Here is a 20,037-nt window from a genome sequence, read left to right on the forward strand (position 1 = left end):
ATTGGCCATTCTCATATAAATTATTTTTCTCTTCAAAGTCATGTTCTTTCCTATATGTTTACATTAGGATCTAGGAAGAGTGACACATAATGTGCCATGCCTTGGTACTTTTACAGTGATGGCTCTGCAAGGAGCACTGGATTATTAAGAGGCTATATACATTGTTGAAATTGTTTTAGGTTGAGTTCCCTTAGAATCAGAACCTGAGAAGAGAATTTGAATGCAAACTCTTTCTCTGAGAGGTACTCCCAGGAAACTCAGAAGTGGAGTGGAAACTGAGAATAGAGGCATGGAAGGAGGCCACTAGTGGTGCATTACTATACAGATTATTACTCTGGGGGGACTACTATCAGTCCTTCGGGGGAGTTCCGTGAGACTACAGAGCATGACTCAGAGTTATCCCAATAATGGGTGAGAAACTTGAAGTACTTATCTTCTAACCCCGTCTATCATAGTTGAAAGCCACACCCAGATACATTAACTCTTGGACACTCCTGGCCTGCCCTAAGGTAGATAATTACAGGTAACAGCATGATTCTATCAGTCTATACATAATGATGAGTGCTGAGGGAGATATGACAGGAGCACTGACAGCATCTGATACAGTGGGGACGGTGGGTATTAATGACTAGCTTGCAAGTCCAAGTGGAAAAAAAAAGTCCTTGGGTTAACGGTTTTACTTTGAGGAATTTAAGCACTGATGTATCAGTAACAATTTCCTTTATTAAATCTTTACTAAGTCTAAGATCCTAATGAGGTGGGAAACAAAGGCAGAAGAAAAATTATTAAATTTCCTTACTACTACAGCCCATTGACAAGTCCTTGAAACAGGCAGAAAGACATTCCTCTAGGAACTCAGCTGTTGACACTTTGCTAAGGGCAAAAGGCAATCCTAGCCCGCCCCCCAAGCCCACCCCTAAGATCCTGTAAGCCTATTTTAACATATAAAAATTCTTCTGGAAACTTCCTTTATCTTTATGCCCCAAGATACATGTTGGCAATCATCCTCCAAGCATATGGCCCACCGATATACATCTGAAGAGTCTCATGACTCAGGTTTTATTAGACGGTAATAAGTGACCTTTTCCCAACAATAGCTAGACCCCTCAAGGTGCTGGAAACCTTGCTTCCAAACTTCCTTAGAGATTTAGGCTATCCCTAACCCCCTCCCAACTTGAAAGTATATAATGGGCCATTTCTCATGACCCTGGTGCAGCTCTTTCTGCCTACGGGTCCTGTCCCCGTGCTTTAATAAAATCACCTTTTTGCACCAAGACATCTCAAGAATTCTTGGCCATCGGGTTTGAACCCTAACATTCTTTCCTTTCCTACATCACTAAGTCCCCAATCTTTTTGGGAAACTGCCTATCTTTGATAGATTTTTAAAAAAAGTAAATGATTAAGATTTCGAGTTGACCATTCATTCATTCAACAAATATTTACTGAACACCTAAGGTATGCCATGGGTTTACTAGGCACCAGGGTTACCATTATTAAAGCATATCTTACTATCTGGAATTCAATGTATTGGGACATTCAGATAAGTAAATCCATAATTATAATACAAATTATTACAGGGTTTATGGGGAGACACAGCAGGACCTTAATTCATGCTGTGGATAGTGGTATGTGAGGAGTTATCAGAGGGTTTTCGGTAGAAGGCAATACTTGTGATGGATATGTAACATGAATAAGTGAAATTTTGAAGCAAAGAAAAGAGAAATTCATGGTAGCAAGAAAAAGAATATCTAAGGATCAGACCAGAAAATGTTCCATACACAATCAGTATAAAGAGTGCTCAGTGGAGTATAAGAAAAGAAGACAATAGAGAAAGTGTTAGAAGCCAGGTCATGAATGGCCCATGTACATGTACTAAATGCCATGGTCTGAATGTTTGTTCCTCCCCAAATTCATACGTTAAAATCCTAATTCCCAGATGTAATGGTATTCATAGGTGGGAACTTTGGGAGGTGATTAGGTCACGAGGGTGGAGACCTTTTTTTTTTTTAAAGATTTCATTTATTTATTTGACAGAGAGACACAGTGAGAGAGGGAACACAAGCAGGGGGAGTGGGAGAGAGAGAACCAGACTCCCCGCAGAGCAGGGAGCCCAATGTGGGGCTCCATCCCAGGACCCTGGGATCATGACCTGAGCCGAAGGCAGATGCTTAACAACTGAGCCACCAGGTGCCCGGGTGGAGACCTCTTGAATGGGATTTGTGATTTTGTAAAAGAGACCCCACGGGGCTCCCTAACACCTTCTGCCAATTGAGGATACAATGACAAATCTGTGACCCAGAAAAGGGACATCACCCAACCATGTTGGCACCTGATTGAACTTCCAGCCTCCAGAACTGTGAGAAAAATATTTGTTGTTCATGAGCCACCCAGTCTGTAGTATTTTGTGATAGCAGTACAAACAGACTGAGACAGTTAGAATGTGAGATTTTATCCTAAGATGGGAATCCACTGAAGGATTTTTTTTTTTAATATTTTAAGTAATCTCTACACCCAACATGAGGCTCCAACTCACAACCCTGAGATCAAGAGTCTAATTGCTTTACTGAGTCAGCCAGTGCCCACCCCCCTGCCCCGCCCCACTGAAGGATTTTAACTGGAAAGTTAAAAGAAAAGTTGATTCCCATAACATGATCAGGTGTTTTTATAAGAAAAATCTCCTTGTTTCAGTTTTAGAAAGATCACTGTGGAGACACTGTGGCTGGATTGCTGGGGAAGGGTGATGGCAATTCTGGATACAGAAAAATTAATTAGCAGTCCATTAATATAAGTCAAACAAGAAAGTAAATACAAAATTTGTGAATTTGTGACTGACAGTTCTTTCAGTACTTGAAAAATGTTATGCCAGTGTTCAGACTCCAAGTTTCAGATTAGAAATACGTTGCCATTGGAACTGTTGTTTCTCTATAAGTAATACATTGTTTCTCCTTGTCTGCTTTCAAGATTCTTTTGTCTTTATTTTTTATAAGTTTAATTATGATGTGTCTAGGCATGGGTATCTTAGTGTTTACCCTCTTTGGGATTTCTCAGGTTCTTAAATCTGCAAGTTTATGTCTTTTATTTTTTATTTTTATTTTTTTAATTTTTATTTATTTGACAGAGAAAGAGACAGCGAGAGAGGGAACACAAGCAGGGGGAGTGGGAGAGGGAGAAAGCACTACTTGCAATGGATATTAAATCCCGCTGAGTAGGGAGCCCGATGCAGGGCTCATCCCAGGACCCTGGGATCATGACCTGAGCTGAAAGCAGATGCTTAACTACTGAGCCACCCAGGCGCCCCAAGTTTATGTCTTTTAAAAATTTGGGGACTTTTTAGTCATTATTTCTTTGACTACTCTGTCAGTCTTACTAGTGTCTTTTCATTCTGGGACTTTGGTGATATGAATGCTAGCTCCTTTGTTATTGTTCCGCAGGTTCTTGAGATAATTTTCCTTCATCACCTCCATCTTCCCGTCTATTTTTCTCTATTTTTCAGATTTGATGAATTCTATTGATCTATCCTCAAGTTCATGATTCTATGCTTTGTCATCTCCATTCTACTCTTGAGCCAGTCTAATGAGATTTTTATTGTGGTTATTGTTTTTTCAGTTCTATCATTTTCATTTGTTTTTATTTTTATAACTTTTAGTTCTTTGCTTACATTTTCTATTTCTCCCATTTATTTCACGGAATACATAATTGCTTATTGAAGCATTTACATGATAGCTTAAAATCCTTGTTAGATAATTCCAACATCTGGTTTATCTTGATGTTGGTGCATGTTGTTGGTCTTTTCTCATTCATTTTGTGATTTCCTGGTTCTTGGGATATGAGTAATTTTCAATTGTATTTGAATATTTTGAGTATTATATGACTGAACCCTATTTAATCTTATTATTGTTTTAAGCAGGAAGACCCCTATATTGTGGTGTGGCATGAGGACTGGGGATGGAAATAAGTATATACAGCTTTCCATTGGGCCCTGATGACAATATCCTAGCAGAAGTGGGCACTGACTCACATTGTTTCACTGCAGACAGATGGGATAGAAATTCAGCTCTCCCCTTGCCCTGCTGATACCTGCCCCCAAAAGTGGGACCATTCATATCATCTTGTTGCCTATAAGTGGGACTGGAGGTTCAGCTCCCCAGCAGATTCCCTGATGTTAGGGGAGGTGGAAGTGAAGTGTTAATTTTCCTTCTTCACACCATTTCATTCCATTTCGTTGATGCTGGTTGTGGATAGAGGCTCAGCTCTCTGCTGACACCAGGGTGGGAAGAAGAGAACTGCCCACTAGTCCTGCTTTGTGCTACCTCATTCTATCTTATTGCTTCAGGATAGATACAGGTATTCAGCACCCTACTGGGTCTCACTGACACCAGGTATCAGGGGAAAGCAGAGTGCCTACTAGTTCCAATTTGCACTGTTCTGTTATTACTGATTTCAAGTAGAAGTGGAAGCTAAGCTCCCAAACTGGACCCTAAGACTGTGTAAGGGCAGTTGAGTGTTAATTAGCCCCATCTTACATCACTTTGCTGATGGATAGGTGTGGAGGCTCAGCTCACTGATGGACCACACTGAAATAACCCTGGTAGGAGAATCAGAGTGCTGCCTGCTTTTGGGCAGGAGTGGGATGGTGTGGAAGATCAGTTCTTCACTTGGTCCCACTGAAACCAGGGGGTATAGGTGGTAGGTGCAATTTTTCCATTGGATTTTGGCTTGGGCACAATATGTATTGCCAAAATGGTTTTCTGTTGTTAGCAACACTTTTCCTCATACTTTGGCTGGGGAGACCAGATTTTCCTTGAAGCTTTTTTTGTCTCTTGTTCTGTTGGTGGTTATGGATTGGAGGCTCCTGCAGTGCACTCTGCAGGATAAATGAGAAGCAGTAGGAAACAGGAAGTCATCACCATATCATTCCTCAAGTCCCAAGGTTCTTAGTAAATCTGCCTTCTTATTTCCATCATTCAGTGTCTTCCTATTCTTGTTTGTTATGTTATGTTCAGGGTTTTAGTTTTAAGTGTGAGGACCTGGGAGAAATGAGCTACTCTATCTTGTTGGAAGCAGATGTCTGGAAGTCTATTGGTGTTGGAAGTGCAAATTTTCACACTTTTAGGGGAGCCTGGGTGGCTCAATTGGTTAAGTGTCCAACTCTTAATTTTGACTCAGGTCTTGATCTCAGGGATTGAGCTCTGCATCAGGCTCCATGCTCAGCAGGGAGTCTCCTTGAGATGCTCTTTCCCTCCCCCTCTGCACCCCCACCCTGCTAACTCTCTCTATTTCTAAAAATAGATAAATCTTTTTTTTTTAGAAGTACTGATTTTTACACTTTTAAAAGTCAAGTGTTTTGTTGGATTTGAAATTAAAAAATAAGCAAGGAATGAGGCAAGAATGACTTATATGATAATAGATCAGAGTTGGAAACTTCAGTATACATTCATAATTAGATTAATATTGACACACATGGTTATATACAGAAATGTTTATAGATATGTGTATATACATGGTTAGTACAACACATGTCTCTTTGCTCAGTCAGCTAAAAAGATCTAGAAACAATGACACCCCAGCAGCAATGAGCATACCTTTTACCCAGATCTTAGTGTCTAATACCATTCTCCAATAAAAGGATCTAGGAAAAATGACTGATGCTAGGGCTGAGACTGTAAATATACAAGATGAGCCTAGACTATCTTTCAGAAAAAAAGGAAATACTAAAAAATACAGACCTATATGGATCAGGACATATCAAAGTAGAAGAACCAATTGAAAGAGTTCAGATTGGTCACAATTAGAACAATTTGAGCAACAAAGTAAATAAAGTAGTATTACATTATAGCCCAAAATATAAAATAAAAGTCCGTGAGTTCTTGCTGATAAAATAATTGAATAGATAATTAAATGGGGATGAACAGACAAATCTCCAATGCAGAATTCCAAATAGCTTATATAGATACTCTACCTTAAGCATAACTCCCCATTCCTTAGTTGTGGGCCAAGCATAATGACTTTCTTCCAAAGTGTACAGTATGGAATTGGGAAAAAGAGTAACTTTATAATAGTAACTGAAAAACCCTACCTCAGCCAGGTGATCAAGGTCACCCTCAGCAGTCATAAATCATGTTGATAGCGTGTACACTTGATGTGATCTGACAAAATGGCCCTTCTACTCTGCGGTCTTTCCCCCCAAACACATAATCCCAATCTTATCATGAGAAATGCATCAAACAAATTCCACTAGGGATATTGTACAAAAATCTGATTTATACCACTTAAAATTGTCAAGGTCATCAAAACCAGGAAAGTCTGAGAAACTATCAAAATCAAGAGGAGCCTAAGGAGATATGGCAACTAAATGTAATGTATTATCCTGGGTAGAATCCTGGAACAGAAAAAGGACATTAGGTAAAAACTAAAGAAATCAGGGGCGCCTGGGTGGCTCAGTCATTAAGCGTCTGCCTTCGGCTCAGGTCATGATCCCAGGGTCCTGGGATGAGACCCGCATCGGGCTCCCTGCTCCACAGGAAGCCTGCTTCTCCCTCTTCCACTCCCCCTGCTTGTGTTCCTTCTCTCACTGTGTCTCTGTCAAATAAATAAAAGTAAAATCTTTAAAAAAAAAAAAACTAAAGAAATCGGACTGAAGTACAGACTTTAGTAAATGATAATGTATTAATATTTGCTAATTAACTGTAACAAATGTAACATACTAATATAAGTTGTTAGTAATAAAGGAGAATGGGTGTAGTGTATATGGAAACACTATACTATCTTTTCAAATTTTCTGTAAAATTAAAGCTGTTGTAAAAAATAAAGTCTATGAAAAAAGTTGTTTTCTTATTTTATAATTATGTGACTGTATTTCTTAATAAATATGTAAATTTGCTTTACTTTCATTGATTTTGGGGTTAAAGAAAAAACTATCTCTGAAAGGATCTGTAATTCCAATTCAATAAGCAATGATTCTTGGTATTATCTTTTGGAAGAAGCACGGCATAAATCAAAGCAAATTGTCTTTAAATGCTGAATTCTTTTCAGTGCTTCACCTTTTATATGACTAATGTGTACCATGGGCATGATTCCACTTCAGAGGGCAGTGGAATTGCCTCTGAAGTTACAATCATAAACACTGATTGTAGGCAGTCTAAAGTACAGTGAAATATTAATGGAAGATATCATAACTTTGGTTAATGTATTTTATGTTTTCAAAATGATGTATTATTATTTCAGTCTATATATAAAGCCTTCGCTGTTATATATTTCCTACCCACCTTTTCCCAAAACAACGTAAGAAAATGATACTATCATTTGATCGTATGTTCATCAATTTAAATTGAAGTTTGTTGGCACTTGTAGCTGCCAGTGATACTGGCATGTGTGGTACTTCTGTAATCCATTCCGTGGCAAAATATGACCTTCACAAGGGAAATCTTTGAGACAGTAGGTCCCTAAAAGTCATATGATATATAGTTTTGTAGCTAGATTACCAAACATTTTACTTAGAGGCAAAATAGAATGTAGAAAAGGCCATCAGAAATGCTCCATAAATTTAGAGTACATAATGTCATTTAATATGATTGTACCTCAGCATTCTATCTTTAATATGGCTAATCCCACATTATTTTTATTGGTGCCAAATACAAAAATCATCAAGGAATTTTATGCTTAACTTTTAAAAATAGTTAAAGTAAATTATTTAACAAGTTCTCCTTTGGTGTGTGTTTTTTTAAAGATTTATTTATTTATTTTAGAGAGAGAGAGTGAGCACAAGCGGGGGGGAGGGGCAAAGGGAGAGGGGGAGACAATCCTCAAGCAGACTCCCTGCTGAGTATAGAGCCCAACGCAGGACTCGATCCCAGGACCCCGAGATCATGACCTGAGCTGAAATCAAGAGTTGGATGCTCAACCAAGCCACCCAGGCGCCCCTCTCTTTTGCATTTTTCAAAACAGAGCAGTTCTTTTTAGTCTGACCCTGGACACAGAAGTGAGTTGGCCATGTTTTTTCCCATGGATCCTTTTCTCACCTGTTCCACTGTGTCATGTGTTCTACCTTCTCAAGAAATAGCATTTAATCATTCATCATCTAGTCATTCAATTATTTATTAAATGAATTTTTATTGAACACCTACATAAAGCAAAAAAAAAAAAAAAAAGGAAGAAAACTAATCTGGGTTGCATTGAAAAGTAATGAACTCAGTTAAAATCTTTGCTGATAACAAGAGTTACTCAATTTACTGGAAACTGCATTTTCATTATGGAGACTGAGAGACTCAGGGGAAAGCAAGACCTACGTAATAAAAAAGGTAATAAAAATCAGCCATATATGCAGTGCCTGCTTTGTATCTGACTCTGTAAAAGAAACTCTAAAATGATTAGGGATGAAAAAAAATGATTAGGGATGTTTGGAAGATTGTCTGTTATAACTGGAATCTCCATTTTACAGATACAGGCTCACAGATTAGGTTATTCACCTAAAATGAAATGGCCCAATAACAGCAGAATTGGAATTATAACTTCAGACTTTATAATGCCAGAGCCTGTGCTCCTAAGTATAATACGTGTATGTGTGTGTGTGTGTGTGTGTGTGTGTGTGTGTGTGTGACAGAGAGAGACAGAGACAGAGAGAAGGAGAGACTGAGAAAGAGTTTAATAGGGAATTTCTGAGAAATGACAAGAGTACTGCCAGATATCCATCAACCAATAATTTAGGAACTCCTAACTATGCAAATAATTGTTAATCATAAGAATGAATTAAGGATCTCTCATTTTTGAACTAAGAAATTAAAAGATTTCCAGAAGTTGAGTCCAAATTTACATTACATAAGATACTTATTACAGAGAGTCAAAGTATAATTCAGTAACTGAAGAGCTCTGAAAATACTGGAAGCATTCATATCAGTGCGGTTTCATAATGTGGATAATAGAGGATTTAAGAAATTGGCAGATGTACCTGTAGACTCATTTGTTATCATTTCTGTGAATATAAGTGAATAAAAATGAGAAAAGTGGAAATGAGTGGCTAGCAATTTTAAGTAGTCTTCTTAATATCCATACTAGGAAAAACTAAGCACACACAAAAAAATGGATCTTGAAATATTTTTAAAGCACTTACAAGTGCATCAGGTCTTTTTATATCAAATAACTTGGAAATATGTACTATAAAATAAATCTAGTTTTTGATGACAGAATTGTTGACTTTTTTGAAGCTATGTAATGTAACACGCTGCGATAACCAGAAAGTCTTAAGAAAAAGGTAGAAAACCACTACTCCTCTTAAAAAGCAAAATTATAAAAAGAACCATGTTAAAAAATATTTTGAAACAAATAGAAAATTCCCATACTGTTACAGAACTTTTAAATTTTTATTTGGTTTAATTTATAATAAATATTCACATGTTTACATAGTTGTCACAAGGTAGACACAATTTTGAAATCAGTTTTCTTCATTCTTTCATTATTAAACATCCTAGTTTGCTGCATTGTCTTGTAATTATAATAACTATAATTTTCTACAAAGGAGATACAATTAACTAAAACATTCCCCTATTGTTGACTATTAAAGATGTTTCAAATTTTGTTATTAGAAATGACATGACATGGGGCGCCTGGGTGGCTCAGTCGTTGGGCGTCTGCCTTCGGTTCAGGTCATGATCCTGGGGTCCTGGGATCGAGCCCCGCATCGGGCTCCCTGCTCCTTGGGAAGCCTGCTTCTCCCTCTCCCACTCCCCCTGTTTGTGTTCCCTCTCTCGCTGTCTCTCTCTCTGTCAAATAAATAAAATCTTCAAAAAAAAAAAGAAATGACATGACAATGAACACCTTTGTTTATATAATAATTTTCTAAATACAAATTATTTTTTAGAGTGTTTCCAGAATTAGAATTAATGTGTAAAACCTGTAACATTTTTACCTTGCTAGACATTACCAAATTACTTTTCAAAAGATCAAATCAAATTATATTGCCAAGAACTTTGCCAACATAAGATATTATATAAAATTTTTGATTTTGCTAAATTAATAAACCGAATCCTCATATTCCATTTCTTTGACTTTTTGATAACTACTGAGGTTGAACATCACATATGTATTTAAAATACTATTTGTGGGCACCTGAGTGGCTCAGTCGGTAAAGCGTCTGCCTTCGGCTCAGGTCATGATCCCATGGCCCTGGGATGAGCCCTGCTCAGGCTCCCTGCTCAGCAGGGAGTCTGTTTCTCCCTCTCCCTCTGTCTCCCTCTCCCTCTGCCTGCCACACCCCTGCTTGTGCTCTATCTCTCTCTGTCAAACAAATAAATAAATCTTTAAAAAAATACCAATTATATTTTTTCTTGATTGTCATCTCTAACATTGTTGTCTCTTTATAACTTATAACCAGGTAGCTAGAGAAAAAAAATCACATGGCAGGGCAAATTGGTATTCCAATAAGCTAAAGATTACTAATTTCAAATGTTGTTTTTTTTTAAGATTTTATTTATTTATTTGACAGAGAGAGAGACAGTGAGAGAGGGAATACAAGCAGGGGGAGTGGGAGAGGGAGAAGCAGGCTTCCCGCTGAGCAGGGAGCCCGATGCGGGGCTCCATCACAGGACCTGGGGATCATGACCTGAGCCGAAGGCAGACACTTAACTGAGCCACCCAGGCGTCCCTCAAATGGGTTTTTCAAGACTGGAAATACCACTCTGACTTAACAGTAAGTTCTTTCTAGTTCTTAAAGGACTTTTTTTTTTTTTTTTTACAAATCTCCACTCTCCTCAAATTTCCCTCTATCCTCTCTACCTCCCTTGTTCTCAGCAGATGAGTTACCTCATATCTCATTAAGCAAATAGAAGTCAGGAAATAACTTACTGTCAAATCCATTAATTCATTAGCCTTTGCACTGATCCTTGCACTCCTTTTTGTTTTAAGAGTTAAAGTTAAAAAGCCATTCACATTACACATAGCGGGTATTCCAGTTTCTCTCATCATCTCAAGTACTTCACAGCACTGCATTTTCTACAACTCAAATTCCTTATGAATTATTCCCATCAAAATTCAACTTATTCTAGACTAGTAACTCCTACTTAAAATGTTAAAAAGTTATACATGCAACATCGTCCCTTGATCCCTGCCTACTTTCTTTATCCAATTCATGGCGCAGCTTTTCAAAATTATCTTCATTTATTGTTTCCATTTTCTCACATCCCATTTACTCTATAATTTAGCTCCAGCTGGCTTCTCTCACCCCAACCTCTTTGCCCACTGCCTTGAAATTTTACTTCTGAAGGTCACCAGCTGTCTCCAAGTCAGCATAGCCAATGGATAGTTTTTGTTCTCATATTTCTAGGTTCTTTCCTTCTTTAAAAAAGAAAACAAACAAAAAAAAACTTTGTTTTTTTCTTTTACAGCCTCATAATCTTCTATCTCAGTATATTTTAGTGGTTCCCCTTCTTTAATCTGATTTCTAAATATTCTATTAGTCTTATTTATCTTCAGTGGAATATACAACTATATGAAGGATTATTCTCAACATTTAGTTCTCACAGTAATACTAATGGCAGCAATGAGTACTTCTATAATGATTCCATGTGCCAGGAACTATTCCAAGACAGTATAATATATATATATAATATATATAATATATATACACACACCCTATGAGTTTATATATAACCTATGAGTTATATATATACCTTATATATATAAGTGAGTTTATCCTCCCCATAAATCTATGAGATAAGCCTTGTTATTATTCCCATATTACAAATAAGGAAACAGGCCTGAGAGGTTAAGTATAATTTACCCAGTGTCACGATCAGTAATTGGTGATGTCCTGGGCTGAGCTAATGCTGGGTAAGTTAAAGAGTTTAGAGTAGAGAAGTTAAATGATGTCTCATGGATTGGCCTTAAAGTGTGCAAAATTTAATTAATAACTTGTTTTTTTTTTTTAAGATTTTATTTATTTATTTGACAGAGAGAGACACAGCAAGAGAGGGAATACAAGCAGTGGGAGTGGGAGAGGGAGAAGCAGGCTTCCCAAGGAGCAGGGAGCCCGATGCGGGGCTCGATCCCAGGACCTGGAATCATGACCTGAGCCGAAGGCAGACGCTTAACGACTGAGCCACCCAGGCGCCCCTTAATTAATAACTTGTAAAGAACCAGAAAGCAATGGAATATTTTTTACTGAATGCAATCTTCTAAGTTATATATCGGTAACTAAGTATGATTAATTCTTACTGAATGAAATTATTTCTCATTTCTCTGTTCTTTTGAAAGAGAAATATTCTTGTTCTAGGGTTTCACTTTTTTTTTTCATTCATTCGCATATTTACTCATTTATTAAGCACACATTTCCTCAGCACTTTCCATGCCCCAGTCTGTTGAAAGCCTCAAAGGATTCAGTGGTTAAGGACAAAACACAAAGTCCTTGGTCTTAAGCAAATGCCCCAGAGGTGGGGGAAGCAGAGTAAACATGTAAACAAATTTCATATAGTGACAGAAATTTAACTGGATAACGGGATAGAGAGGCACAGAGGAGGCATGTCTCTAATCAAAACAATAGTGGCAACATTTGAATTGAGACATTAATGATGGGAAATGGTCCAGGTAAATGAATCAGCCAGTGCAGAGCTGTGAGGCAAATGTGCCTGGAACCAGGTGAAGGTTGGGGAAAGATGTAGCAAGTGGCCAGAGCATATGGTGACCATAAGCCTCACTCAATCTTTTATATTTTAGTCTCTTCACAGTAGATAGTCTTTAGAGGTGAGGCGCAGGCCAATGATAATCATCTGATTTGTGTTTTTTAAAAGATTACCTTGACTTTGAGTCTCCTACAAAAAACAAAATTACTGTGCCTCTATGAAGTGTGGATAATAAATTTTAAAAAGCCCCAATGATCTCATAAATGGTTCATTAATTGTCCTCATTAGTCTCAACTAGATTGTATTAATATAAGCTTGGTGACCCAACAGTCCTGGGGCATGTTAGATTAGGGAAACCCAACTATTTTCAAATGGTGTGATTTAAAAAATTCTCAAACTTGCTGGGGTTCAGGAATATTATTTTATTGATGGGGGCTGGATGAGAGGTTTAGAATAAGAAAAGAGCACATGATAGTTGGCTTCTTTCTGTGGGAGAAGTGATGGGGGGGCTACTACTCTGCATTGATGCATCACTTAAATTTCAGAACTAGTTCAATCTCTTAAGTATTTGCTAAAATCTATTCTATGTTAGGCACCTAGCTGAGACTGGGAATACAAAGTGAATAATAATAAGAGTAGCTATTACTAATAAGAGCTAGGCACTGTGCTAATTAATGCCTAACATGTACCATCTCATTTTATATTAATTTATGCATTAACTCTATGCAGTAGGTGCATTTATTATCCCATCTTCCAGATGAGAAATCTGGTGCTTTTAAGGTGCTTCAAGGTTAAACAGCTATTCATGGGTGTAGGCACTATTTGGACTCAGAAGATCACCAATTCTCTTAACCATGATGCTGTATTGTCTGCAAGGACCTACTAGAAAAGTTCAAAATTAGACATATATGGGTAAAACTAACCCCAACACTGCCTGGCACAAACTAGCTGCTTGACAAGATTTGTGTTTCTGTAAGATGCTCTTGGAGAGAAGACTGTGAGAGAGGATCACAAAAACATGCTCTCTGTACTAAGGGGCAACAAAAGTGAGAAAGAATTAGCCAGGGCACTGGGGTAGGCTAACAGTATGATGTTGAGGACCAAGAGGCAGTGTTTCTCTCTTTTTTTTAATTCATAATTATTAAATTATATCTGCTTCACAATATCAGAAAGAAGTCACAGTGTAATAGACAGTTTGTAGACACATCTTACCTTGAATCCTGACAGATGTATATAGTACAATACTGGCACCTAAGTATAATTTTTTAAAAAAACTTTCATTTTTCTTTTTTTTTTAAAGATTTATTTTATTTATTTTAGAGAGAGAGAGTGTGAGCGCAAGTGGGGGGAGGCAGAGGGAGCCGGAGAATCCTCAAGCAGACTCCTGGCTGAGCAGGGAGCTGGAAGCAGGGCTTGATCCCAGGACCCAGGATCGAGGCCTGAGTGGAAATCAAGAGTTGGCTGCTTAACTGACTGAGCCACCCAGGCGCTCCAAAAAAAAAAAAACCTTTCATTTTTTTCTTTAGCCTTAAAGCAAAATAGTTTTCTGATATGTATAATTTAGGAAAATCTTCAGAGAAAATATTTAAAGCATACTATCTGAGAGGAAAGCTATTTTCAAAAGATCAGTAGAAGCAACTCCAAACCCACTGATCATTTAGTGATATATCATCCCTCTTGTTGTTTCTTTTTCTTTTTTTTTTTTAGAAACATATCTTTACTTAGTGTCTGTTTCTCCCGTTAGGACTTCATCTTTATTTTTTTTTAAGATTTTATTTATTTATTTGAGAGAGAGAGAGAGAAAGTGAGAGCAAGAGAGCACAAGCAGGGGGAGCGGAGGGAGAAGCAGGCTCCCCGCTGAGCAGAGAGCCCATGTGGGAGCTGGATCCCAGGACCCTGGCAGCATGACCCAAGCCAAAGGCAGAAGGCAGACACTTAACCGACTGAGCCACCCAGGTGCCCCCCTCATGTTGTTTCTTTATGCATTTTTCTGGAAGAAGGCTCATAAGAGTTCATTAATTCTCAGTGATAAAGATCCACACTGATGGCAGAAAAGAGCTTTGCTTTGGAATTAGATCAGTTTAGGTTTTCCTACTTACTAGAATTAGGTAACATTCTTAATCTTTCTGAGCCTGTTTCCGATCTGCAAACAGGGATAACACTATTACAGAGGGATGTGTTTAAATTAAATGATGCACATAACCTTCCAGATTATAAGAACATGCCTAATAAATGTTAAGTGATGTGCAAATATTCTGCTTCCTTGAAATGTATGAAACCTGTTTTCATGCTCTTCACACTATTTCTTAGCTAATGGTCTAAATATCAAGGTAATGTTTAGTTAAAAGTGATTTTTGTTCTGCCACTGTCCATTTCTATTTCCAACATATTCTCCTTGATGAATCAAATCTCCGTATCAGTAATACTTATCACATAAGCTATTACTGTTCATATTTTAAGATATTTCAATGTGAGATAAGTTATTACTCAAAGGGATGGCTAAGCTGGCTTTGCCAATAATTCAATGAGATATTAATACATCTTATTCAGAACTAACTTTCAAAGAAGAGGAGAGCAATGATTCAAGATGTGAAGAGAAAAAACATTTCTTTTTTTTTTTTTTTTTTTTTTTTTTTTTTTTTTTTTTAAAGATTTTATTTATTTATTTGAGACAGAGAGAGAGAGCACATGAGAGGGGTGAGGGTCATAGGGAGAAGCAGGCTCCCTGCCGAGCAGGGAGCCCGATGCGGGACTCGATCCAGGGACTCCAGGATCATGACCCGAGCCGAAGGCAGTCGCTTAACCAACTGAGCCACCCAGGCGCCCTCTTTTTTTTTTTTTTATGAAATGTTATTTTTCTTTTGCTTTGGTGGAGAAAAAAGTTTATAGGTAACTTATAATATAGTTATATTTATAATATAGTTATATATAATATAGTCAATTCATAGCTTATAGTCTAACATTTTGTGGTTGGTTTAAAAGAAAGTGTCAAATTTACAATAATAAATCAGTCTTCTTTAATCAGTAATGCAGATTTACAAATATTCTTTTCTGAGAGTAACAAAAGGAAGCACTGTTTTTCCTTCAAGTCCACAGACTCTGTTAGTTGTAAACACTAGTAACTCTCAAATGCAAACAGAATCAGTATTCCACGTGTGGTAATCAGGAAACAACCTGTGTACCAGCTATCTTAACAAAAGGCATGCAAACACACTAAATGAGTAGTGAAAGTCAAAATGATGCCAAACGTGTGTGAAAACAGAGCATACAGAATTGTAAATTATTTGGGGAGATTAATTATAATATTCCTTCAGAAAGATTTTTGTGAGTTATTATTTAAACACGGAACATAGGGGCAGGCGCGTGGGTGGCTCAGTCAGTTAAGCGATGGGCTCTTGATTTCGGCTCAGGACATGATCTCAGGATCGTGGGACTGAGCCCCACGTCGGGCTCAGCACTAGACATGGAGCCTGCTTAAGATTCTCTCTCTCTCCCTCTGGCTCTCCCCACTCCCTCTCTAGTAAAGAAACAAACAAACAAATAAATAAATGGAGATCACAGTCAGATGATCTAGGTTATCAAGCTGATACTATAATACTACCAAAAATTTGCATGTGATAATATGTTATAGGAATAAATACAATTTTATAGGAAGAACTAATTAAATGAATTAGAAATTTCATTTTATACTCTGGCATAAATATATATATATCAAGTTGGGTTTTCTTGACTAGATGAACAATAACTATAGATAAAAGGAAATTGTGTTTGTTTTTGCTGTTCTTTTTCCAGAGTGTAAAACACTTTTTCCTTCCTTTCCTTCTTTCCTTCCTTAAATTCAATTAATTAACATATAATCTATTATTAGTTTCAGAGGTAAAGTTCAGTGATTCATCAGTCTTATATAATATCCAGTGCTCATTACATCCCATGCCCTCCTTAATGTCCATCACCCAGTTACCCTATTCCCCCACCCCCTCCCCTTCAGCAACCCTCTGTTTGTTTCCGATGGTTGAGTCTCTTATGTTTGTCTCCCTCTCTGATTTAGTCTTGTTTTATTTTTCCCTCTCTCCCCCTATAACCCTCTGTTTTGTTTCTTAAATTCCACATATGAGTGAGATCATATGTTAATTCTTTCTCTGATTGACTTATTTTGCTTAGCATACTACCCTCTAGTTCCATCCATGTCGTTGCAAATGGCAAGATTTCATTTTTTTTGGATGGCTGAGTAGTATACCATTGTACATATATACCACATCTCTTTTTTTTAAAGATTTTATTTATTTATTTGACAGAGAGAGAGAGACAGCACGCACAAGCAGGAGGAGTGGGAGAGGGAAAAGCAGGGTCCCTGCTGAGCAGAGAGCCCAATGCAGGGCTAGATCTCAGGACCCTAGGATCATGATCTGAGATCATGCTTAACCGACTGAGCTACCCAGGCGCCTCTATATACCACATCTTCTTTATCAATTCACCTGTCAAGGGTGCTCTGGGCTCTTTCCATAGTTTGGCTATTGTGGACATTGCTGCTATAAACATTGGGGTGCAGGTGTCCCTTCAGATCACTACATTTGTATCTTTGGGGTAAATAGCTAGTAGTGCAATTGTTGGGTCGTAGCGTGGCTCTATTTCCACGGAGTGTAAAACACTTTAAAAAGGAGGGTGGGGATATGAAGATGTATTTATGGACTTGGGAAGATAGCTCCGTGGACTCTACCTCTGTAATATAAACATTTATTCTAGATCTGAAAGAGAATTTGGATCAGTTATTTCAACACACCCACAAAACAGTCATGTTCAAACACGAAGAGATGAAGAGATACCAGTTTATATTTTTTTCAAACTGCAAGAAGAAATCTTTCAGTTTTCATCAGAACCCCAGTTTTCCCGTTACTAGGGTCCACAGTTCCTAAGCAAAACAGTACAGCACTTACATTAGTGCTTTCTCCTGCTATGAATAGCTTTCCAGTCTTCTCATCAGTGCTCATCCCTTCTCTTAATATGTTGGTCAAAATTCAACCATCAACCCAGGAAATTTGTTCCCAGTTTCACTGCTGGTACCTGATCATGTTATTTCAATCACTTTAGCATGTTTATACTACCTTCTTCAGCGGGTAGGTAATATATGTGACATGTGAGATTTAAATAAAAGAATGCCCATAAAGTACTTAATGCTCAGCTTCAAGCACAATATGAATATTCAGTAGCTGCTGGCTAGCATTATTATTATAGCATTTACATTAAAACTAATCTGTACTAGTTGCTTTTTGATCCCCCAAATGGGGTAAAGGAAATAAATGGACATGTATTGATTATCTACAGTGAGAGGCAGTGCAGGGTATATAGAATTAGTGGTTCTCAAGTTGAAATTGACCTGGATTTCAATTCCATCTCTGTCACTTATTTAGACTTCTCTATGCCTCAGTTAAATGGAGATAATAGATATTTCAGGGACATTGTAAGAATTAAAAATAATTGTAGGGCTCAGTCAGTAGAGCATGTAACTCTTGATCTTGGGGTTCTGAGTTCAAGCCCCACGTTGGGTGTAGAGATTACTTAAAAATAAAATCTTAAAATAATAATAATTATTATAATAGTGTTTGGATCCAGAAGAAGTATTCATTACCTCATTTAATGTAAATTATTAGATAATATTTTGATTGAGTTTTGAGAATCTGATAACAGCTCTGTATCCCTTCCCTTAAATATAAACAAATAAATAATTCTTCACATCATTTTGCATGTAATTCCAAGGCTTTGTTAATATAAAAACCAATCAAAACCTTTAGTTGGCACAAACAACTCAGAAAAATTGTTACGGGGAAAGAACTATAGTTGTTCTTAAAACAGAGACTATCATCCTGGAGAAAGACAAGCAACATTTAAATGTCAAAATTTGGGTCAAAACTCTGAGCTTGCAGAATGGTATCTCCACCAGGTCATGATTTGACCAGGATTGAAATTCCTGCCCTGACTGTCCTCAACCCAGGCTTGAAAACCTGGCAGATAATCAAGTGCAACCTGTAGCTGGACAGCCTCAGTCGCTTGTCTATAAAATGGATACATTAATACTATTCTGACAATAGCATGATGAAGATGAAGTAAGAAAGCACAAGTAAGCTCTCCTAGCACCTGTGGGCCAAGAAATAAACGTTTCAGCTTTCATTTTTCTTTTTCCTTCTTGCTTTACTCCTTTCCTTCCTTGCCCTGAGTTCTCATTTTGTTTCATGTTCCACAATGGTGAAGTCATTATAATGCTTTTACTCCAATAATGTCATATAATTTCTAGCATAATAAACAAAGAAAGCATAAGAAACGTGATTGAGATAAATAGTACCATTACTACTTCATTTTATTAACCTCATTTGTCTAGAAATACTAGTTGTTCATCATCCATGGGCACAAACTGGATGTGTATCAAATAATAAAGCTCTGGAAAATTATCTCCGGTGCCATTTGGGGTTCCATTTATATACTATATAGCTTTCCTAAAACTAAACTATCATTTCTAATCCTCTTGTTTTTATACCCTAAAACATGGCTTCCAATTAATGGTTATATTGGCATTACATTCATTCCTCTTTGCTTTTTCTCTGATTATAACAGGTACTACTGGACAAGTTAATGACATGGGGTTTCTGAATACAAGGAAGGTCAAAGAGGAAAACAGAATGAGTAAGGTAAGATAGTCACATATAGAACTAGTGGAGCTTTAGCAATAACAAAACCAGTGAAATTATAGATAATTAATCAGGAGTCAGGAAAACTTTGTGATGTGTTCCCATTAATTGGACAACTAGAGTAAACAGTCTCACAAACATTAAAGAGCAAAGAGTAGAAAATCTGTCTTTCCTGTCAGCTTCTTTTGCTTGTTATCAGAGCAATTATCTCCTAGTTTGTGAAACAGTAACAATTTATGTTCGAGGGGCGCCTGGGTGGCTCAGTCCCGTTTAGCATCTGCCTTCAGCTCAGGTCATGATCCCAGGGTCATGGAATCGAGCCCCAACCCCCACCCCCCACCCCAGCATTGGGCTCCTTGCTCAGTGGGAAGCCTGCTTCTCCCTCTCCCACTCCCCCTGCTTATGTTCCCTCTCTCGCTGTGTCTCTCTCTGTCAAATAAATAAAATCTTTTAAAAAATTAAAAAATAACAATAACAAAAAACAATTTATCGTTCGATTTAAATGTTATCAGTGTAAGATATGGAGATATATGAAACCTATAATACTTTATTCATAAATTTAGTATTACAGCATCATATATTCCACAGTAAAAATGATTTAGGAGAAATGTAGAATACATGCAAAGGACAATAATTTTTAAACTTAAGAAAAATTTTAAAAAGATTGCTGACTGTCTTGGCATACTTTCCTTCGCAGAATATGTTAGAGCCAGCACTTTTTTTTATTAAGAGCTACTGTACTATAGAGA

The 20,037-nt window shown here is 37.4% G+C and overlaps 1 protein-coding gene and 1 long non-coding RNA gene across 3 annotated transcripts in view; one reads left to right on the forward strand and one right to left on the reverse strand.

Annotated features, from left to right (window-relative positions):
• Positions 1-20,037, forward strand: part of LOC118547441 (uncharacterized) — a 110,457-nt gene that overhangs the window by 83,069 nt on the left and 7,351 nt on the right. The window contains exon 3 of the long non-coding RNA XR_004923090.2: positions 19,215-19,288. This is a non-coding gene — a long non-coding RNA (uncharacterized LOC118547441). The remainder of the gene's footprint in view (positions 1-19,214; positions 19,289-20,037) is intronic.
• The window catches only part of PKIA (cAMP-dependent protein kinase inhibitor alpha), a 105,549-nt gene that overhangs the window by 40,301 nt on the left and 45,211 nt on the right, over positions 1-20,037 (reverse strand). The gene's annotated exons all lie outside the window — the stretch shown is intronic.

Source organism: Halichoerus grypus, chromosome 5 (genome assembly GCF_964656455.1).
Source record: "Halichoerus grypus chromosome 5, mHalGry1.hap1.1, whole genome shotgun sequence".
Taxonomy (NCBI): Eukaryota; Metazoa; Chordata; class Mammalia; order Carnivora; family Phocidae; genus Halichoerus; species Halichoerus grypus.